General features: G+C 47.0%; 1 pseudogene; it reads right to left on the reverse strand.

Annotated features, from left to right (window-relative positions):
• Positions 1-24204, reverse strand: part of LOC127427203 (dynein axonemal heavy chain 9-like) — a 272019-nt pseudogene that overhangs the window by 241999 nt on the left and 5816 nt on the right.

Raw genomic sequence — 24204 nt, forward strand, 5'->3', positions numbered from 1 at the left:
TTTCAGTGTGAATGAAAGACAGAGCTCTGACATGGTCAGCAGTGCACTGCAGAACTCAGAGACTGACCATATGTTCAGGAAGCAGCCCTGCTATTTATTTGACTATCAAACAGGACCGTCTCTGCTTTGTTATTGTTTAAAAAGGCGGCAATACTGCTCGAGACAGATCTTCATAAGCAGCCTGTCTAAAGCAACCTGCTGTCGTCTTTGAGCACAAGGACGTTAGGACACATTGTCATCACTGACTCACCCTCATGTTGTTTCAAGTCTGTACGACTTTCTTTTTTCCTTGGAACACAAAAGGCGACATTTTGAAAAGTGCACTGGTCACTCTTTTTCGTGCAGTTTTAATGAGTGGGGACTGGAGATTTCAAGCTTCAAAAAGGATGCAAAAGCACCATAAAAAACTCATCAAAGTAGTCCACACTACTCATGAGTTATATTCTAAGTTTTAAGAACCTATACAATAGCTTTGTGCGAGGAAAAAGACACAAATTTTAGTCAGTATTCACTGAAAATCTCTGTTCATGAGAGAAGCTGCCATGTCCATTTTGTGTATGAATTGTTCTTTTAAACTTTGAACATTTTCAGTGATTTGGTTGATCATGCTCACAAAACTAGTGAATGATACATTCACAAATTGGACTGATCCAGTTCTGGAGTTCAACTCAATAACTCAGTGATTCGGTCATAGTCAAACTACCAGCTCAATGAAGGGGAAGGGAAATATCGATTTAAATTTTGGTTGGTTTCTCACACAAAGCCATCATGTGACTTTAAGGAATATTCCGTGTTCAGTACAAGTTATTAGTAGCTTATTCAACAACATTTGTGGCATAATACTGATTACCACAAAAATTTGTTTTACTTGCCCCTCCTTTTCTTTAAAAAAAAGCTAAAATCTGTGTTACGGTGAGGCACTTACAACGGAAGTGAATGGGGGGCAAATTTTAAATGCAAATTTTAAATGCTAAAATACTCACTTTTTCAAAAGTATAGCCACATGACGTAAACAAAATGCAGGTTAACATGATTTTAGTGTGATAAAATCACTTACTAACCTTTTCTATGTAAAGTTATAGGCAACTGTACAACTGTTGCCATGATGATGTAATGTCAACAAACGCAAAAACCCTAAAATGACTGAAAAAAAAATGACAATTTATACAACTTTACAGCTCAAATAATACAGAGTTTTAACAGAATTAATGTAAGTGCTGTTCTAAAATTATAAGCTTCAAATTTCTTCCTTTAAACCCCCCACAAAGTGCCTCACTGTAACTTCAATTTTTGCTTTTTATAGAGAAAAGGAGGGACGAGTCGAAATTAATTTTTGTGGTAATCAACATTATGCCACAAATGCCTTCGATTGAGCTTAACTTGTTTTGAACCCAGAATATTCCTTTAAGAAGATTTGAATACAGTGCATGAGTCATAAGGACCACTTTTATCCTTTTTGTAGCTTAAAAGATCCATTACCTTTCACTGTACTTTAGTTGCATGGAAAAGAGCAAGCAATCAATATTTCATAATTTCTTCTTTTGTGTTCCACAGAATAAAAAAAGCTTTGGAATGACATGAGTGTGAGATGACAGAATTTTCATTATTGGGTGAACTATTCCTTCAATAGGCTCTGTAAGTGCAAGCTATGTTAAAGACTCCAAGAACTGCAATTGTTTTTTGTTTTTTTTCAGTGCGTCTCACCTGTCTGTGAGTGGCGTGATTACTAATTGTGGTGTATTACCCAGATACTTGTATTAATAGAGGGACAGGGTGTAGCAGATGTTTGCAATGCAGTATTTCTCTCTCTCATCCCAGCGGTGGCGGAGTTGGGACAGCCAAACAAAGGCCTGAGAGTTCTCCACCTGAGAGCCGGAAACACAAACTCTGAGTCTGGCTAATGCGTGCTGCAGGAGGGAGATGATTATGAAGGATTAGCAGGAAGAAAAGAAATAACACCTGCATGGGATAAAAAACATTATCCCGTTTCTAAGCCACTCTATGCAGCTTTCATTAGGACTTCTATTCTACAAAACCGTGGGTCTTCAAGTGAGACCAAAATATGAGCAATCACGTAAGAGAACATTGAGACTCTCATTACAGAGGCAAATTGTGTGAATAAAGCCAGTATTAAATATTCTTTTCATGAGATGCCTAATGCATGCGTTGGTTTTACTGATCCTCAGAAATCTGAAGAAAATATTTCTCAATGCTGTGGACTGAATAGATACAAATAAGACAGATGACATGGAGACAAGCGGTGGTAACTTTTACACAGTGATTTTGGCCATCACATCTCTCGCATGGATGTCAGTGGTACAGATGGTCATGACTTTTTGCCTGTCTCCAGGGGTGAGTTGGTCAATCAGCATGGTGATGAGGATGTTTAACTGACTCACTTGTTTTTTATACTATTCCTTCATTGGATTCTCATATCCCTCCTCCAATCTCAAGAATGTCATACCTACATCCGTTGTCCACCAGATTTGGGTGCAGTTAAGGGCGACCTGTCAGAATACACACAAGAGAGATGTTTCTTCAGGGTGCACTAGTGAAAATGCTTCTATTTGGATTTTATTTTATAATGTTATACATGTTTAATTACAAATTACATTATCAGTATAATAATGACTGAAAAGGTCAATTGAAAAAATTTACAGAATGTTTCAGAATTTCTTAATATTTGATAAGTTCCTCTTTTGCTTTAATATCAGCATGGACTCCACAAATTTGGGCAAAACTTGATGATCCATCTTATTTAATGAGTTCTCAAATATTATATAATTTAAGAATGTTTCATAGAGCGTCTTGTGTGCTTGGTAGAAATGAGTTAAAAGTTAACAAGGTCAGTCTCACAATCTCATTTGATTAATGACCAAGAAATAGTGCAAAATCTTAAATATTTTGTCTTTATTTCATGTCACAAAGTTTCTTTGTTAAAATTTTCCAAAAACCTAAAAATGTGTTTATTTTTCCATTTACATTAGTTTTTAAATCACAGACTTTCAATGTTATTGCAGACTTTTGGACCTCACTGTATGTATATATAAAAACGTATCATGATAAACACAGCCACTGCAGCCCCATCGCTATTAGGCAAATTTCAATACCTGGACTTCATGAGCCTTCATTCTGTAAACCGATACAGACCTTTCCTCTGGCTTATGAATACTGCTAGAAATATCTCACAATATTTTAATTCCACACAGTACATTCCCTTCCTTCTTATAAATATTCTCTTATTCAAAGAAAAATCAGCCTAAGGATGTTTACAAGCACTGTGTCAGACGTCTGAAGTGACAATAGAAGAGTGGTGTTAAATACCTGATCAGGGTAGTCAAACAGCCACTGTTCCCTGGGTTCTCTTCATAGGCTGAGACCGCCTCTGTCATCTCATGACGTACAGTGGCACACATGGTGTCCAGAACACGATTCAGCCACAATTCCACCTGTATAACCGTAGCCAACTTCATTTAACACAAGCATTTCATTCCACACACTAAGTATTTTGACAAGAGAGTATGATAAGAGGGTTTGCCAGCAGCCTTATATTGTACATTAGTCCCACTTAAAATATGCATGCATCTGTCTAGTCCCTAGGCAGATACGTTGGAGCAGCGTTAGTGCTAAACTGTACAGGGACCTTCAGAATCTTCAGAAGCAGGGCTAGAATGTGATGTGATCCAGAGCATTATATTATGGGACAGCAGGCACTGTAAACATAACTAGATTTTAAATTTTCTTAAGAAAATTTGAGTGGTGCTTAGCAGTGCAAAAGCTGCCAACATGATTCTAGGGTGTTTTGGGTGGTGTCCAGGGCACTGCTACAGTATGCGGTTGCTAAGATATTCTGGATGGTTGCTTGGTGGTTTCTTACTGAGAAAAGTTAAAACGATCTCAGCCTCAAGTCTCTATGATTTTCTGGCCTCTCGATTTGGCTTGGGTCCCTCCTTTAATGTAGGTGTATAGGATTTTTGTACTAGTTTTGTTAAAAAAAAATAAATAAATAAATAAACAATTAGAAAAGGAATAGCACACCTCTCAACAAGATACACAATTGGAGGTACAATATAATTAATTCATTTGTTAGAGTTATGAGTTTTGAAAAACCCCAAACCCCTAAGTATGAGCACAAGTAATAGATAATTCATCAAAATCAAGGTGTTTTCCAAAGTTACTGGCCATAGCCTAGGGTATATACTAATTAAAATACCTTATGTATAAAAGCCACAGATAAGCATGGACACGTCGAAATTAATATTTGTGGTATTTAACATAATGCCACAAATCCTGTCAATTGAGCTTAACTTATATTAAACCCAGAATGTTTCTTTAACACATTATGCATTGTGTGTGTATAAGGTGTGTATACATAAAATGTGTAAAATGTAAATGTGTATAAAGTGTAAAATGTAAACAAAGGCTTTTTGTACCTGTCCAGTGCAGTCACAAGGCTCACTGAAGGGAACATACTCGTCCTCTTTACTGAACATGCCGAGCCCTGTCTTTGTGGGGTTATTATCCCCATCCGTTTCAAACTTCATCTTTGCCATTTTGTCAAACAACTTTGACAGATGCCTTTGAACCTGGGGGAGATAAAGAAGGCTTCACTGCACAGCTGTTATTTTGGTTAAGTTTGTTCTAATATGACATATGAAAAACATTTTTAAATTTGCCTCCAGACAACTTGGTACGCAGTCAACACTGCCATCTATTGTATGAAAAAGGCAAATTAGGCCTTTGGCCATTGGCACCTTAAATGTAGGTTGTTCACAAAAAAATAAAAAAATTCTGTTATCATTTACTCACTCTCTTGTTGTTCCAAACCCTTTCTTCCATGGAACACAAATGGAGAAATTCTGAAGAATTATGCTAATAGTTTTTTACCATGCAATAACAATTAATGAGTGAGGCTTTAAAAAAGGATTCAAAAAATACATGTGAAAGCACCATAAAAGTATCCAAAAAATGATGGCAGAATGATGTTAGTGACTGATGGCCTTGGCCACCATTCACTTTCATTGCATGGAAATAAGACGCAATGAAAGTGGATGGTGACTGAGCCTAACATTCCGCCTAACATCTCTTATTGTGTTCCATGGAAGAAAGTTGTCGGGGTTTGGAACAATATGAGGGTTTTAATTTTTGGATGAGCTATCCCTTCAATGTTTGAAAACATTAGGCATAAAAACTAAGTAAAACTGTGAAAAGATATTACAACAATATGATAAGGACAGGTGTCAGTAAAGCCATGTGCTGTATCTAGTGGGGGTCAGTGCAGGTCAGATGAGGAGATAAAGTAAAAGCGTGAAAAGACCAGGCGCTTGGTGTCCGGACATTCGGCCAGGCTTTTCACAAAGAGCCAGTTTGCAGGAACAGGTGCATTGAATGTCACACTCTCAATATAACAGATGAGCAGCTCAAGGCAAGACTTTATGGGACACTGAAAACAATTTTGAGTGTACCTGTGTGCATGCTGAAAGAAGCACCTTCTGAATTACGTTCCCTATCTGTCACTCACTCGACGTTGGTGTCGATGTAGTGACACTAGGGGTCACTCTTGGGAGCCCGAGACACCTCTGGTCTTTGATAAAAGGCCAATGAAAATTGGCGAGTGGTATTTGCATGCCACTCCCCCGAACATACGGGTATAAAAGGAGCTGGTATGCAACCACTCATTCAGATTTTCTCTTCGGAGCCGAACGGTCATGCTCGCTGAGCTGAATACTACTGTTCATTCACCTGCTGGATCTGACGGTGCATTTCAGCGGCTTCTCCCTCCTCTGCACTGGTGCACTGCAGAGAACGCCCCTGGGTGCTTCGGCAGAAAAACTAGAGAGTATATTTTCTGAAAGAGCATTTTTCCCCTCTAAAAGAGTATATATTTCTCTAAAAGAGCGCACACACGGAACGTCTTTTTAAAGACGCGTCTTTTTAAAGATGCTTTTCCGATTGTGTGTTATTCCTGGTTGTGCTCGTTATCTCTCGCCTTCTAACGGTCACGATCACTGTCTTTCGTGTCTGGGCACTGCTCACGTGGAGACAGCGTTTGTGGATGGTCACGTTCTCATTGCGAGAATATGTCCATGGCAACGTTGCGGTCGCGGCTCGCCTTCGTAAGAAAGCGAGCCACCCCAGAGGCTCCCGCCTCGGTCCTTTTACCCACGGGTTTGAGGCCAGCGCGGCTAGCACTGGGGGCGATTTGGGGACCCCAATGGGACCGCCTCCGCCAGGTATCCCCCCGCGGACCTCCCATTCCCCAGCACGCTCGTCTGCCCCGATCGGGCTTCCGGGTGAGTCTGCCGGCTCGTCTCACGGCGAGTTCGACCTCTTATTCGGAGCCCGCGAAAGTGATGAGCTCTCGAGCGCAGCATCGGACAGCCGCTCAAAGCCACGCCCCGCCCCATTCCTTTCTTCCCGGAAGTGCATGAAGAGCTGACAAGGTCGCGGGAGGCACCTTTTACTGCCCGGTCCCGATCTTTTCAGCTTCCCCGCTCTCACTACCCTCGATGGTGGGGCGGCCAAGGGTTATTCGGCAATCCTCCGGTGGATAAAGGCGCTCGCGGTGCACCTATGCCCGCAGAGCGCCGCCACCTGGCATGGGTGGGTGCCCAAAGCCCCCATCCAAGGCCTGTAGGTTTACGTCGTCTCTGACGGTCAAAGCCTACGGCGCTGCTGGACAAACTGCCTCCGCCCTGCACGCCATGGCTCTCCTGCAAGTCCGCCAAGGCGCTAAAGGAACTGCACGAGGGTAGTTCTGCCCCGGGATTGATGCAGGTACTGCGTTCGGCGACCGATCTCGCTCTCCGAGCGACGGAGGTCACGGCGCGGTCTCTCGGGCAGACGATGGCCACACTAGTGGTCCAGGAGCGCCACCTTTGTCTCAACCTGGTCGAGATGGGTGAGGCCGACAGGACACGATTTCTTGCTGTCCCCATTTCCCAGGAGGGCCTATTCGGCGATACCGTCGAGGACTTTGCCCAGCAGTTCTCGATGGTAGAGCAGTAGATGGATGCTAGCCGGCTTATCCTGCCCCGGCACGGCTCAAGATCCCGCACCCCATCTACTCATCGCTGAGGGCGTCCCCCTGCGGTGACTGCACCGGCTCCGCCGCAGCCCGCCCCTCCGGCCCGGCCCCGGTGTGGAGCCCACCGCAGGAAGCCGACGCCACCCGTCTCACAGCCGGCACCGAAGAACCCACGGAGGTCTTCGAAGCGCCCCTGAGACGGGCGACCCAGGGACAACGAAACCCGCTGCTCTGGAGCTGGTAAGCAGATCTTCATCTTTTTGTTACCTTTTGCATTTAATTGCGCTGCATGCCTAAGTGGCTGCAGTACTCAAGAGCTCCGCAAGAGTGGTTTCCTTGTTCCCTGGGTCACATATCCGGTGTGTACGGCTGGCATCACGACCACCGTCCACCACTCCATTTGGCAGGTTGGCGCTCCAGCGGCGGTCTCCTGCCCTGAGCGCCCAGCTGTGGCACAAATCCGCCCCCGATGTGACAGTCTCCACGGGTCATGAGGACAGGCCTCTTCCTCCCCCGACCCAGGCTGTTCCGGGGGTGGTCACAAGGAGCCAGGTAAGTGCTTCAATGTCCTCGGACTCAGCACGGCCACGATGTGGTGTGGCACCTCGAGCTCCACCCCGCTGCGAGGCCCCACCCGCCGGTACATCCGATGACATTGTCCCTTTGGTCCCCCTTGCGCGGAACTTGGACGCATGGCTTGCGCTTTCCAGTCCGTCACGAGGGCTGGTCCGGACCGTCCGACTCGGCTGCGCGATTCATTTCGCCGGGCATCCGCCCAGGTCCAGCGGTGTCCACTTCACCTTGGTGAAAGTCGGAAAAGCTGCTACCTTGTGTAGAGATCGCTACCCTCCTACGGAAGGACGCGATAGAACCTGTCCCTCCAGCCGAGATGAAGAAGGGGTTTTACAGCCCCTACTTCATTGTACTGAAAAGAGGCGGTGGGTTGCGGCCAATCTTGGACCTGCGAGTACTGAACCGGGCCTTACACAGACTCCCATTCAAGATGCTGATGTAAAGACGCATTCTAGCGAGCGTTCGGCATCAAGATTGGTTCGCGGCGGTAGACCCGAAGGATGCGTACTTTCACGTCTCGATCCTTCCTCGACACAGACCCTTCCTGCAGTTCGCGTTCGAGGGTCAGGCGTATCAGTACAAAGTCCTCCCTTTCGGCCTGTCCCTGTCTCCTCGCGTCTTTACAAAAATCGCAGAGGCTGCCCTTGCCCCATTAAGGGAGGTGGGCATTCGCATTCTCAACTATCTGAACGACTGGCTAATCTTAGCTCACTCTCGAGACGGGTTATGCACACACAGGGACCTGGTGCTCTCACACCTCAGCCGACTAGGGCTTCGGGTCAGCTGGGAAAAGAGCAAGCTCCTCCCGGTTCAGAGCATCTCTTTTCTCGGTTTGGAGTTGGACTCAGTCTCCTTGACGGTGCACCTTACGAACGAGCGCGCCCAGTCGGTGCTGGCCTGTTTGAAGGCGTTCAAACAGAAAACAGCGGTTCCACTGAAACTTTTTCAGAGGCTCCTGGGGCATATGGCATCCTCGGCGGTGGCCACCCCACTCGGGTTGATGCATATGAGGCCGCTTCAGCACTGGCTCCAGACTCGAGTCCCGAGACGGGCATGGCGCCACGGGACACACCACGGGCCATTACGTCGGTCTGTCACCATCTTTTCAGCCCTTGGACCGATCTCTCGTTTCCACGAGCAGGTGTTCCGCTAGAACTGGTCTCCAGGCGTGTCGTGGTCATGACAGACACCTCCAAAACAGGCTGGGGCACTGTTGGCAACGGGCACGCAGCCGCCGGCCTCTAGAGTTACTGGCAATTCTGCTCGCCCTGTGGAGGTTCCGGCCGTTGATCCAAGGCAAGCACATGCTAGTTCGGACAGACAGCACGGCAGCAGTAGCATATGTCAACCGCCAAGGCGGTCTGCGCTCCCGCTGTATGTCATAACTCGCCTGCCGTCTCCTCCAACGGAGTTAGCAGCACCAAGTCGCTGCAAGCCACTCACATCCCGGGCAACCTCAACACTTCGGCGGATGCGCCGTAACAACAGGTTACACTCAAGGGAGAGTGGAGACTCCACCTTCAGGTGGTCCAGCTGATTTGGAGTCGATTCGGTCAGGCACAGGTGCACCTGTTCACCTCCCAAGAATCCTCCCACTGCCCGCTCTGGTACGCCCTCACCGAGGCCTTCCTCAGCATAGACGCGCTGGCACACAGCTGGTCCCCTGGCATTCACAAATATGCGTTTTCCCCAGTGAGCCTGCTCGCACAGACCCTGTGCAAGATCAGGGAGGACGAGGAGAAGGTCGTCCTGGTAAGCACCCTACTGGCCCGCCCAGACGTGGTGCTCGGACCTCACGCTCCTTGTGACAGCTCCCCCCGGGCAAATTCCCGTGAGGAAGGCCCTTCTTTCTCAGGGAAAGGGCACCATCCGGCACCCACGCCCAGACCTCTGGAATCTCCATGTCTGGCCCCTGGACGGGATGCGGAAGACCTAAGCTGTCTCCCACCTGCGGTGGTAGACACGTTCACTCAGGCTAGGGCTCCCTCTACGAGGCGCCTGTTTGCCTTTTAAGTGGCATCTGTTCGCTAAGTGGTGTTCTTCCCATCAGGAAGACCCCCAGAGGTGCGCAGTCAGATCAGTGCTTTCCTTCCTGCAAGAGAAGTTGGAAGGGAGGCTGTCCCCTTCCACCTTGAAGGTGTACATTGCTGCCATAGCAGCACACCATGACGCAGTCGACGGTAAGTCCTTAGGGAAGCATGATCTGATCATCAGGTTCCTAAGAGGCACCAGGAGGCTGAATCCCTCCAGGCCACGCCTTGTTCCCTCATCGGACCTCTGTAGTTTTTCAGGGTCTACAGAGAGCCCCCTTTGAGCTTTGCAGTCAGCCGGGCTTAAGGCACTCTCCTTGAAGACTGCCCTCCTGACTGCGCTCACTTCCATCAAGAGGGTAGGTGACCTGCAAGCGTTCTCTGTCAGCGAAACGTGCCTGGAGTTCGGTCCGGGCTATTCTCACGTGATCCTGAGACCCCTGACCGGGCTATGTGCCCAAGGTTCCCACCACTCCTTTTAGGGACCAGGTGGTGAACCTGCAAGCGCTGCCCCAGGAGGAGGCAGACCCAGCCCTGTCGTTGCTGTGTCCGGTGCATGCTTTACGCATCTATTTGGATCGCACGCAGAGCTTTAGAATCTCTGAGGAGCTCTTTGTCTGCTTTGGTGCACAGCGGAAAGGAAGCACTGTCTCCAAGCAGAGGATCGCCCACTGGCTCATTGACGCTATAACTATGGCATGTCTCGCCCAAAACATGCCACCCCCGGTAGGGCTACGAGCCCATTCTACCCGTGGTGTAGCGGCTTCTTGGGCCCTGGCCAGAGGTGCCTCTCTAAAAGACATTTGCAGAGCAGCGGGCTGGGCAACACCCAACACCTTTGCAAGGTTCTACAACCTCCGGGTGGAACCGGTTTCATCCCAGGTAGTGGCACGCAACACAAGCGGATAAGCCCGGGATAGCCGGCCGGGTGTATCGCTTGCACATAGTGCCTTCCACCTCCTTTTGAGCTGAAGACGTGCGCTGTTAATTCCCAGTAGTGTTCACAAAAGTTGTTCCCTGGTTGACTTCCTCCGAGCCCTGTGGCAGTCGAGTTTTCGGAGAGACTCACTGCCGGCCCAGTACACGCGCTAACTAAGAGCCCGGTTCTGGGGTAGGTGCTCCGCATGTGGCGGTTCCCTGTAAGGCTAACCCCATGCGATCTATATCTTCCGCTGGTTTGTTTCCCTACTGGCAAACTGCGTCTTCCTTGGGCAGAGCCCCTCAGTCTCCATGTTGTAGTAACTCTTCCTCAGCATTGGGTAGGATCTACCTTGAAGGCTCTCCACATGGTAGGAAAGACCATGTGATGTATTCTTCCACTTAAATATCCCCCCCTCTCTTGGGGCGAGGTGTGGTCTCCGCGGTGTCCTTCCCTTGGGAGGGACACCCCCCGACTAGACCTGGCGGCCCAGTCAGATAATCCCCCTTCTCTTTTAGGGAGTGGAAAAAGAGAAGGGGAAAGAGGCCACGACTGGGTTAAGCCTGTCTCTATCTCTGGGTAGTCGACTTGTCCCCAAACAGGGCCGTTCGACACTCATAACTGTGTTGGGGGAGGTTACGTGTCGACCTGGTGCGCTGGCTATGAGGCACACAGCAAGTCTGCCCACCACACACCGCCAGTTCACGTAACACAGTTCAGCCTTGTGGCGTTTTGTATAGGGACCCCTAGTGTCACTACATCGACTCCAACGTCGAGTGAGTGACAGATAGGGAACGTCATGGTTACTGGTGTAACCTCCATTCCCTGATGGAGGGAACGAGACGTTGGTCCCTCCTGCCACAATGCTGAACTACCCGCTGAAATGGCCGGACCTTATATCGGCTCCTCAGCGTAAAACCTGAATGAGTGGTTGCATACCAGCTCCTTTTATACCCGTATGTTCGGGGGAGTGGCATGCTAATACCACTCGCCAATTTTCATTGGCCTTTTATCAAAGACCAGAGGTGTCTCGGGCTCCCAAGAGTGACCCCTAGTGTCACTACATCAACACCAACGTCTCGTTCCCTCCATCAGGGAACGGAGGTTACACCAGTAACCATGACGTTTCTTAGAGGGGTCACATATTACTTTTTTTTCCCCTCCCTGAGATCCACTTATAATTTTAGTATAGTTTTTTTTGTGCCCAAAATAGTGGAGTTGCCTCCATCTGCACTATTTTTTAATTGTTTTTCAATGTAAATATGCATTAGAATGATGCCCTTTTTGCAGCTTAGTTTCAATAAATTCTGTTTTTTTTTTATTTTTTATTTTTTTATTTTTTTTGATGGGGAAGGACATTTTTAGTTCAGAAAGTGCAACTGATCATAGAAAAAGTAACTCTTATCACAAAAGATCAAGGAAAATTTTATTCTTCATGATAAGATCTCTTGTATTTGCTGAGAGACAGTTGAAACAATCAAACGAACAAACAAACAAAAAATACATAATCCAGCTGCAAACCTGTTCTGAATGTCCTCTTAATTTGCTATAGAGCCCAGGTTTGTTGGTGGCCTCCACAACATTTGGTGGTTTATTAGCACTGTATGTCAGTTCTTTGAAATCAGTATCAATGCTTTCAAAGCATTTGGAATCCTGTGGAGACATTCATTAAAAAGAATGAGTTAACTCAATTTCATTTGCCAGAGAAAGAGAGAAAAAAAAAAAGACATTCTGAACAACATCTGTGTTTCTGGCCATAGGCACAGAACAGTAATTATCCAAATGTTTTCGGCCAAAAGCATAAGATGAACATTTTCATCTCTCATCTAGATCTATGCATATACCGCCAGAGGGCAGGACAAGATGCTTCCCAAATCTGTGAGGTCCCAGTTTACTCTCAGTTCTCCATTAAAACAGCCTAAACTATTCATTTGTTTTATATTTTCTGCTTTAGTATTCTGGCTGTTTTCTTTTATTACTGCTTATGTTTCACTTTATAACATCAACTTTTTTTGTTGCGTGACAAATAGAGAACAAAATAAGTTTTATATTGACTTGTAGGACCGTTCCATAAAGAATTTATAAAATTAGAAACAAATCAGCAGAGTTGACCTCTGGTAACTGACAGCGAATATCCTCAGAATCTATAAAGATGCTCTCCAGTTGAGACCAGGTCCTCTGCACTTCAAACCAGACAGAGATCACAGAGTCAGCCACTGAGAGCTTTCGCTGCCATGTGGATACTTCCTCCAGGAAGAACGCTATGTACTTAGATGTCATGAAGTTCAGTAGCTGCACCTGGTTGTCCTCCAGCGTTTCAGATATTTCCTCATCTGACTTCATCAGAGGAACGTTTGTGCGTGGATGAACCTCATAGCCAAATGCCATATTTGTCCAGGTGGCATCCAGTTCGTTTAGCAACTTCTCTACGTCCATCTCCTTCACTACCCGGTCAATGATGCTCCTGACCTCACCCTCAAAGTGATGCAAGTTGAGGTGAAAAATGTCAGCCAGTGTGGTGTCTTGGTCCATGGTGAAGCATATGCCAGTAGCATTCATAAGCTGCCGCCAGTGGGGTGAACAAATGGCTGAGTTTTGAAGCTCAGCACCTACTCGAAAAGAGGTAAGCATGTTCTTCAAGGTACTGTCTAGCCCGGTGAAGGTGTCCCATGAACAGGCCTCATTATCCAGTGTGAAAAGTTCTTTAGAGAAACGCTTGCACTCCAAGTCCATGTCATCCACGTTTATCTCTTTCCAAAGAGTGGTCTGCCAGGCATCTAAACTGTATTTGACCACCGAGATCATATCCCACAATTCCTTGAGAATGGGCAGCTCCTTTCTGCACTGCTTGAGCTGTTTATAGTCTGTTCCCTAACTGTCACTCACTTGAAGTTGTGTTGATGTAGTGACACTAGGGGTCACTCTTGGGAGCCCGAGACACCTCTGGTCTTTGATAAAAGGCCAGTGAAAATTGGCGAGTGGTATTTGCATGCCACTTCCCCGGACATACGGGTATAAAAGGAGCTGGTATGCAACCACTCATTCAGATTTTCTCTTCGGTGCCGAACGGTCATGCTCACTGAGCTGAATACAACTGTTCATTCACCTCTGCTGGATCTGACAGCGCATTTCAGTGGCTTCTCCCCCCTCTGGACTGGTGCACTGTAGAGAATGCCCCTGGGTACTTCGGCAGAAATAAAAGAGTATATTTCTCTAAAAGAGCGGCACACACGGAACGTCTTTTTAAAGACGCGTCTTTTTAAAGATGCTTTTCCGATTGTGTGTTATTCCTGGTTGCGCTCGTTATCTCTCGCCTTCTGACGGTCACGATCACTGTCTTACGTGTCTGGGCACTGCTCACGCGGAGACAGCGTTCGTGGATGGTCATGTTCTCATTGCGAGGATATGTCCATGGCAACGTTGCGGTCGCGGCTCGCCTTCGTAAGAAAGCAAGCCACCCCAGAGGCTCCCCGCCTCGGTCCTTTTACCCACGGGTATGAGGCCAGCGCGGCTAGCACTGGGGGCGATTTGGGGACCCCAATGGGACCGCCTCTGCCGGGTATCCCCCCCGTGGACCTCCCATTCTCCAGCACGCTCGTCTGCCCCGATCGGTCTTCCGGATGAGTCCGCCGGCTCGTCTCATGGCGAGTTCGACCTCTTATTCGGAGCCCGCGAAAGTGATGAGCTCTCGAGCGCAGCATCGGAGAGCGGGCTCGTCCAGTCGGAAGCCTCAGCTGGGCTCCTCCCTTCAGGGTCGATTGCCCAGTCACAGACTGACGCGGGGAACTCACAGGCTGACGCAGTGGAACTCACTGCTCTTCCCTGAACCCTCGCGGCTCGGTGATTGGTTCCTGGGCTTGCGGCGCTGCTCAAAGCCACGCCCCGCCCCCGTTCCTTTCTTCCCGGAAGTGCATGAAGAGCTGACAAGGTCGCGGAAGGCACTTCTTACTGCCCGGTCCCGATCTTTTCAGCTTCCCCGCCCTCACTACCCTCAATGGTGGGGCGGCCAAGGGCTATTCGGCAATCCCCCGGTGGATTAAGGCGCTCGCGGTGCACCTATGCCCACAGAGTGCCGCTACCTGGTGCGGGTGCCCAAAGCCCCCGTCCAAGGCCTGTAGGTTTACGTCATCTCTGACGGCCAAGGCCTATGGTGCCGCTGGACAAGCCGCCTCCGCCCTGCATGCCATGGCTCTCCTGCAAGTCCACCAAGGTGCTAAAGGAACTGCACGGTCAGGGTAGTTCTGCCCCGGGATTGATGCAGGAACTGCGCTCGGTGACCGACCTCGCTCTCTGAGTGACGGAGGTCACGGCGCGGTCTCTTGGGCAGACGATGGCCACACTAGTGGTCCATCAACCTGGTCGAGATGGGCGAGGCTGACAAGACACGATTCCTTGCTGCCCCCATTTCCCAGGCGGGCCTATTCGGCGACACCTTTGAGGACTTTACCCAGCAGTTTTCGATGGTAGAGCAGTAGATGGATGCTAGCCGGCATATCCTGACCCGGCGCGGCTCAAGATCCCGCACCCCTTCTACTCATCGCCAAGGGCGTCCCCCTGCGGTGACTGCACAGGCTCCACCGCAGCCCGCCCCTTCAGCCCGGCTTGGAGACCACCGCAGGAAGCAGATGCCACCCATCTCGCGGCCGCCCAGAACCCGTGAAATGCTTCAAAGCACCCTTAAGACGGGCGACCCAGGGACAACGAAACCCGCTGCTCTGGAGCTGGTAAGCAGATCTCCATCTTTTTGTTACCTTTTGCATTTAATTGTGCTGCATGCCCAAGTGGCTGCAGTACTCAAGAGCTCACCAAGAGCGGTTTCCTTCTTCCCTGGGACACGTATCCGGTGTGCACGGCCATCATCTCGACCACCGTCCACCACTCTATTTGGCAGGTTTGGCGCTCCAGCGGCGGTCTCCCACCCCTGAGCGCCCAGTTGTGGCACAAATCTGCCCCCGATGTGACAGTCTCCATGGGTCACGAGGACAGGCCTCTTCCTCCCCATCCCAGGCTGTTCTGGCGGTGGTCACAAGGAGCCAGGTAAGTGCTTCGATGTCCTTAGACTCAGCACAGCCACAACGTAGTGTGGCACCTCGAGCACCGCCCCACCGCGAGGCCCCACCTGCCGGTACGTCCGATGACATTGTCCTTTTGGTCCCCCTTGCGCGGAACTTGGACGCATTGCTTGCACTTTCCAATCTGTCGCGAGGGCTGGTCCGGACCATCCGACTCGGCTGCGTGATTCACTTCGCCAGGCGTCCGCCCAGGTTCAGCGGTGTCCACTTCACCTTGGTGAAGGACGAAAATGCTGCTACCTTGCATGGAGATTGCTACCCTCTTACGGAAGGGCGCGATAGAACCTGTCCCTCCAGCCAAGATGAAGAAGGGGTTTTTCAGCCCCTACTTCATCGTACCGAAAAAAGGCGGTGGGTTGCGGCCAATCTTGGACCTGTGAGTTCTGAACTAGGCTTTACACAGACTCCCGTTCAAGATGCTGACACAAAAATGCATTCTGGTGAGTGTCCGGCATCAAGATTGGTCTGCAGCGGTAGACCTGAAGGATGCGTACTTCCATGTCTTGATCCTTCCTCGACACAGACCCTTCCTGTGGTCTGCGTCTGAGAGTCAGGCATATCAGAACAAAGTCCTCCCTTTCAGCCTGTCCCTGTCTCCTCGCATCTTTACGAAGGTCGCAGAGGCTGCACTTGCCCCATTAAGGGAGGTAGGCATTCGCGTTCTCAACTATCTTGACGACTGGCTAATCCTAGCTCATTCTCGAGACATGTTGTGCGCACACAGGGACCTGGTGCTCTCACACCTCAACCGACTAGGGCTTCGGGTCAACTAGGAAAAGAGCAAGCTCCTCCCAGTTCAGAGCATCTCTTTTCTCGGTTTGGAGTTGGACTCAGTCTCCTTGACAGCACGCCTTACGAACGAGTGCGCCCAGTCAGTGCTGACCTGTTTGAAGGTGTTCAAACAGAAAACAGCGGTTCCACTGAAACTTTTTCAGAGGCTCCTGGGGCATATGGCATCCTCGGCGGTGGCCACTCCGCTCGGGTTGATGCATATGAGGCCACTCAGCACTGGCTCCAGACTCGAATCCCGAGATGGGCATGGCGCCATGGGACACGTCGCGTGGTCATCACGTCTTTTCAGCCTTTGGACTGACCACTCGTTTCTACGGGCAGGTGTTCCTCTAGAACTGGCAAATTCCCCTGAGGAAGGACCTTCTTTCTCAGGGACGGGGCACCATCCGGCACCCGCGCCCAGACCTCTGGTATCTCCATGCCTGGCCCCTGGACGGGACACCTGCGGTGGTAGACATAATCACTCAGGCTAGGGCTCCCTCTACGAGGCACCTGTATGCCTTTTAAGTGGCGTCTGTTCGCTAAGTGGTGTTCTTCCCGTCGGGAAGACCCCCAGAGATGCGCAGTCAGATCAGTGCTTTCCTTCCTGCAGGAGAGGTGGGAAGGGAGGCTTTCCTCTTCCACCTTGAAGGTGTACATTGCCGCCATAGCAGCACACCATGACGCAGTCGACGGTAAGTCCTTAGGGAAGCACGACCTGATCATCAGGTTCCTAAGAGGCGCCAGGAGGCTGAATCCCTCCAGACCATGCCTCGTTCCCTCATCGGACCTCTCAGTAGTTCTTCAGGGTCTACAGAGAGCCCCCTTGGAGCCTTTGCAGTCAGCCGAGCATAAGGCACTCTCCTTGAAGTCTGCCGTCCTGACTGCACTCACTTTCATCAAGAGGGTAGGTGACCTGCAAGCGTTCTCTGTCAGCAAAACGTGCCTGGAGTTTGGTCCAGATTACTCTCACGTGATCCTGAGACCCTGACCGGGCTATGTGCCCAAGGTTCCCACCACCCCTTTAGGGACCAGGTGGTGAACATGCAAGCACTGCCCCAGGAGGTGGCAGACCCAGCCCTGTCGTCACTGTGTCCGGTGCGCACTTTACGCATCTATTTGGATCGCACGCAGAGCTTTAGAGTCTCTGAGCAGCTCTTTGTCTGCTTTGGTGCACAGCGGAAAGAAGCGCTGTCTCCAAGCAGAGGATCACCCACTGGCTCATTGACGCCATAACTATGGCATATGTCACCTAGGACATGCTGCCCCTGGTAGGGCTACAAGCCCATTCTCCTAGGGGTGTAGCGGCTCCCTGGGCCCTGGCCAGGGGTGCCTCTCTAACAGACATTTGCAGAGCAGCGGGCTGGGCAACACCCAACACCTTTGCAAGGTTCTACAACCTTCGGGTGGAACCGGTTTCATCCCAGGTAGTGGCAGGCAACACAAGTGGATGAGCCCGGGATAGCTGGCCGGGTGTATCGCTTGCACATAGCGCTTTCCACCTCCCTTGGAGCTGAAGACGTGCGCCATTAATTCCCAGTAGTGTTCACAAACTTTGTTCCATGGTAGACTTCCTCCGAGCCCTGTGGCAGTCGAGTTTTCGGAGAGACTCGCTGCCGGCCCAGTACACACGCTAACTAAGAGCCCTGTTCTGGGGTAGGTGCTCCACATGTGGCGGTTCCCTGTAAGGCTAACCCCATGCGATTATATATCTTCCGCTAATTTGTTTCCCTGTTGGCAAACTGCGTCTTCCTTGGGCAGAGCCCCTCTGCCCCAGTCTCCATGTTTGTAGTAACTCCTCCCCCATTGGGCAGGATCTACCTTGAAGACTCCCCACATGGTTGGAAAGACCATGTGACATATTTTACCACTTAAATATCCCCGCCTCTCTGTGGGCAAGGTGTGGTCTCCGTGGTGTCTTCCCCTTGGGAGGGACACCCCCCGACTTGACCTGGCGGCCCGGTCGGATAATCCCCCTTCTTTTTTAGGGAGTGAAAAAAAAGAATGGGAAAAGAGGCCACGACTGGGTTAAGCCTGTCTCTATCTTTGGGTAGTCGACTTGTCCCCAAAAAGGGCCGTTCGACACTCATAAATATGTTGGGGGAGGTTACGTGTCGACCTGGTGTGCTGGCTATGAAGCACACAGTAGTCTGCCCACCACACACCGCCAGTTCACGTAACACAGTTCAGCCGATTGTGGCGTTTCGTATAGGGACCCCTAGTGTCACTACATCGACACAACGTCCAGTGAGTGACAGATAGGGAACGTCATGGTTACTTGTGTAACCTCCGATCCCTGATGGAGGAAACAAGACGTTGTGTCCCTCCTGCCACAATGCTGAATTACCCGCTGAAATGGCTGGACCTTATATCGGGTCCTCAGCATAAAACCTGAATGAGTGGTTGCATACCAGCTCCTTTTATACCCGTATGTCCGGGGGAGTGGCATGCAAATACCACTCGCCAATTTTCATTGGCCTTTTATCAAAGACAAGAGGTGTCTCGGGCTCCCAAGAGTGACCCCTAGTGTCACTACATCGACACAATGTCTCGTTCCCTCCATCAGGGAATGGAGGTTACACAAGTAACCATGACGGTATGTTGAATTCCAAAAGGTTGGCTGAGTCAATAAGCCCAGCCATTGTGGTCTCCTTCTCCAGAATTTGCTTATGTGCTAAATCCATCATCTGATGTGGATTCACACAGTCAAATCTGAAAAATATAATGAGTTATGACAAGACAGACAAATGTTTGTTGGGAAATTCTAAGCCAATCACTACTGCTGCAGATACATGATTGTCTGATTTTGATCCGTCTGTGTACACTGATACATGACATGGTAAGCTGCATCTTATGTCCAGGAATTTCTCCTGGTAGATGTTTGGATGATTTATATTTTTAGTATACTGAGCCAGGTTCATCATGATAGTTTATATATATATATATATATATATATATATATATATATATATATATATATATATATATATATTCCAGGGCGGTATAGGGCACATATGTGTCGACTTTAGGATATCCAGATTAATGTCCATGTTCTCCAAGTGTGGTTTTGTGTGAATTCCAAAAGGACTGATGTACCTGGGTCTGGCTTCATACAGGTGTGAATGTTGAGGATGAAAGACTGAAGGATATGCTGGGTTACTTTCATTAGCTTTTAGTTTAACTGTATAGTTAAGGGCCAGTTTCAGCCTTCTGTTATATAGTGATGGTTCTCTTGCTTCTGTATTCAAGCTTTGGATTGGGGAGGTCCTAAATGCTACTAGTGCAAGTCTCAATCCTGTATAACATACTGTATCTAACATTTTAATATATGACTTCCTGGCAGATCCATAAACTGGGCTCCCATAGTCCATTTTTGATCGAACAAGTGTCCTATATAGTCTCAAGAGTACTTCACAATCTGCACCCCATTTGATCCTTGCTAGCACTTTTATAATATCCATTGCTTTGAAGCATCTATTCCGCAGCATTTTGATATGAGGGATGAAGGATAGTTTATTATCAAAAGTAAGTCATAGGAATTTTGTCTCCTTTATGACTTTTATAGGTTCCCTTTCCAAAAAGAATTCTGACTTGTGGTGTATAGATTGCAAAATACAAAAATGCATACATACATTTTTTGATTTAGAAAATGTAAATCCATTTTGTACTGACCAGTCATACATTTTATTTATACATATTTGTATTTGTCTCTCAATTACGTTCATATTTTTGCCTTTATATCAAATGCACACATCATCTACATATAGGCTACGGAATATATTTGGCCCCATAACACTTACGATCCTGTTAATTTTAATGCTAAAAAGAGTTTCTGAAAGTATACTTCCTTGGGGCACTCCTGATTCTTGAACATGCAATTCAGATAGCACGTTTCTTACTCGATCACGAAAAACTCTATTAGATAAAAAATTGGGGGAAAAAATGGGTAGACATCACCTGAAACCCATATTGTACAAATCGTTTAGAATGCTATACCTCCACATAATATCATAAGCTTTTTCTAAATCAAAAAATACTGCTACTACATGTTATTTTTTAATAAAACCATCTCGAATAAAAGACTCTAATCTTATAAGGTGCTCAAGAGTACTTTTCCCTCATCTAAATCCACATTGATATTTACTGATCTTTTGGTCTTTTTCCAAAATCCACACCAGCCATCACTGATCATTCGTTCCATGGTTTTGCATAGGTAGCTGGTTAAGGCTATTGGGCAATAATTGTTTGGGTCAGTATGGTCTTTTCCTGGTTTAGGTATTGGTATAACGGTTGCTTCTTTCCAGTTAGCTGGTATTTTTCCTGATTTCCAAATGCTATTGTGTACGTTCAGTAGGATCAATAGTATATTTTTGGGTAGATGTTTCAGGAACTGATAGCAAATTGTATCAGATCAAACTGCAGTGTTGTTGGAGTTTTTAATAGCTTTCAGAAGTTCTTCCATTGTAAAAGGCTGATTATACAGTTCCGTGTTATCCGAATATAACAGTATTTCCTGTTCCTGTTTTATTTGTATTTCCTTAAATCTGGGAAGGCCATTTTCTAGTGATGAATTTCAGCTCGAATGTCTCCGCCAGTTTATTAGCAATATCCTGTTTCGATGTTAATAAAGTATCCTGATTTTTTATATGTTGTATTTGTAGTCCTCCTTCCTTATTTTTCATCTTTCGTATCAAATCCCATACTTTCTTTGTTGGTGTCTGTGATGTTAAACTTGATACGTATTTTTTCCAACTCTGCCTCTTTGTTTCATTAATAATTCTTCATGCTTGTGCTCTATAAATTTTCAATCTGATGAGGTTTTTGGTTGTTGGATGTTTATTCAAGTTTCTTTCTGCCTTCTTCTGATCAGCATTTTTACAGTTTTCATTGAACCATGGGTTTCTCAGACGACATGACTTTGTTGATGTTTTTGGCACAGTTTTTTCTGTTATTTCAATCAGTATGTCAGTGAATTTCTTTATCGGATCTTGATATTCTTGCCAGTCTATGCTGAATTTCACATGACAAAGTTTTTGGAAATTATACCCATTAGCTTTTTTCAGTTGCCATCTAGAAATGTCTTGCTGTATATCTTCTTCAGTAGATGTTATAATCAGTGGGAAATGATCACTTCCACAAAGATCCTTCCATACTTGCCATGAAAAGTCAATTATTATTTCAGGTTCACACAAAGTTAAATCAATAGCGGAGTATGTTCCATATCCTGGATGCAAATATGTGCTTGAACCATCATTTAGTAAGCACAAATCATTGTTGTATATGAACTCCTCTATTCTTCTGCCTTTGGTATTTGTATGTTTACCTCCCCATAATGTGCTGTGGCTATTAAAGTCTAAATGCTGGTACAAAACACAGGATGCTGTTGTGATGGTGTTCCATCTAGGCTTTTTACTATCATAACCAGTACTTCCTTGGTTAAACAGCATTACTAGAAAAAAATATTTTGGTCGACCGTCTACAACAGCCTAGTTTCACTGGTGAAAAACATGGTTATGGTGGTCCACCAGCTAGACCAGCAACAAACCAGCACTAGTCAGCATAAACCAGCCTAGATCAGTATGTGAATTGCATGCTGGTTAAGCTGGTCTTTACAGCAGGATCCTCAAGACTAACATGAGATATTTCTCCATGCTTCGTGTACTGTAGCCTACCTGAAAAACCCATTCTTGCAGAACTGCTCCCTGAAGGTATGCTGATCCACGTCAAAAGTGGCAAATTTACTGCTTAAGTTAGCCACCTCTCTTGCCTGAAGTGGGGCAACACGCTGCTTCACCACCACAGCCTGTTTTTTTTTTTTTTTGTTTTTTTTCAAGTTAATCCATTTCTCTGGCAGGACCTGTATATCAAACCCAGACATTTTCAACTGACGATCTGGAGAATGTGACTATGTTCAAAATGGAAAACTAGCTTTCTACTTCCTCAATACTGTGCAATTTGCATACTTCCAAATCATTTCTTTTTTTTTTTTTTTTTTTTTTTTTTTTTACAAATAGAAGAAATGGAGTGTAATATCTAATGTTAAATGTTTCAATCAGTAGTAAGCTACATTGCAGTAAGCTCAGTGGTACATTGCATATTTTGGTTAATGTTGTAGGTAATCTGAGTGTTCCATGCCACAGAAAATCGGCATACTATGAACAGTATTATTTACTGCAGAAATAGTAAGAGTAGTATGGTAGTATGCCATTCCGAATATGGCCTGTGTCTACTCACAAAACATTATGTTTAAATCCATAACAAAACAGTAAGTGCAAATGAAGTTTAAAATGCTCATGCTAAATCCTGGTATTGTTGTAATTAAAGGAATATTACACACAAATGTGACAATTCTGTCATCATTTACTTGGCTTCGTGTTGAACCAAGCCCAAAATATTTTATGTCTTACTTGGAACACAACAGGAGATGTTAGACAGATTGTTAGCCTCTGTCAAATTCACGTTTATTGCATCTTTTCTCCATACAATGAAAAGGAATAGTGACTGACTGACCAAATGAATGGGTCCAAAATTATTTCTAAAACAGAATATTAAAGCCAGAATCTCTTGGGGGGCTTGGGTAGCGCAGCAAGTAAAGACACTGACAACCACACCTGGAGTTGCAAGATCAAATCCAGGGCATGTGAGTGACTCCAGTCAGGCTTCCTAAGCAACCAGTTGGCCCGGTTGCTAGGGTGGGTAGAGTCATGTTGAGTTAACCTCCTCGTGGTCACTATAATGTGGTTCTCGCTCTCGGTGGGGCACGTGGTGAGTTGTGCGTGGATGCCGCGGAAAATAGTGTGAAGCCTCCACATGTGCTAGGTCTCCGCGGTAACTCGGTCAACAAGCCACATGATAAGATGCGCAGATTGACTATCTCACACACAGAGGCAACTGAGATTCCTCCTCCACCACCTGGATTGAGGCAAGTCATTACACCACTTCGAAGACCTAGAGCACATTGGGAATTGGGCATGCCAAATTGGGGAGAAAAGTGGAAAAAAAAAAAATGCCAGCATCTCACTAGCTGGTCTAGCACAATTTGATTTTGGCCAAGGGTGTCACACACCTACCAAGTGTTGTGTTTGTGGTCTTGCTACCTTCATTCGTAGGTCTGTCACACACACACACACACACACACCGGTTCACAATGGCAGAGGGGTGAAATACTGGCTAAAGGGGCGGTCACACTACATTCTGAGCATGCAAAATTTCTTTGGACACTGCTGTGAATATGTGTGGGATGCAGGATATGATGTCACACGCCAAAGCTTTTGTTTTGTCCGCATCAGACATTCTCTGCACTTCCCTGTCACGTGGAGATCGGAAAATAACAACACAAGTACAGCATGAACATAAACGATGGTGACTGAATTTGGTCACGATTCATAAAGTAACTTTGCCCTTTGTATGTGTGTGATAATATATTTATCCCTTTGGGGTTTGCCGTAGAAAATGTATGCCCATACGCATCTTCAGTGAGAAAATAATTTGCGTTCAATAAACAGACTGTTCTGTCTGCGATTGTTCTGATTTCTACATTTTATTGCCGATTATCATCATTTTAGTGTATGAATATCGTGGTGTCGCGTTGTGTGTAGCGTGGACAGACAGATTGCTTGTCGCTGGAATCTTACCGCATCGCGTCTGTTTAGGACAAGGTGTGAGGCTAATATTCTGCATAACACCTTCTTTTGCAGAGAGTTCCACATAAGAGAGAAAGTCACACGAGTTTGGAACAACACGAGGTGTGAGTAAATGATGACGTTTTTAGGTGAACTAATTCTTTGTAGGGTCTTTATCTATCATATATTT

This window comes from Myxocyprinus asiaticus, chromosome 36 (genome assembly GCF_019703515.2).
Source record: "Myxocyprinus asiaticus isolate MX2 ecotype Aquarium Trade chromosome 36, UBuf_Myxa_2, whole genome shotgun sequence".
Taxonomy (NCBI): Eukaryota; Metazoa; Chordata; class Actinopteri; order Cypriniformes; family Catostomidae; genus Myxocyprinus; species Myxocyprinus asiaticus.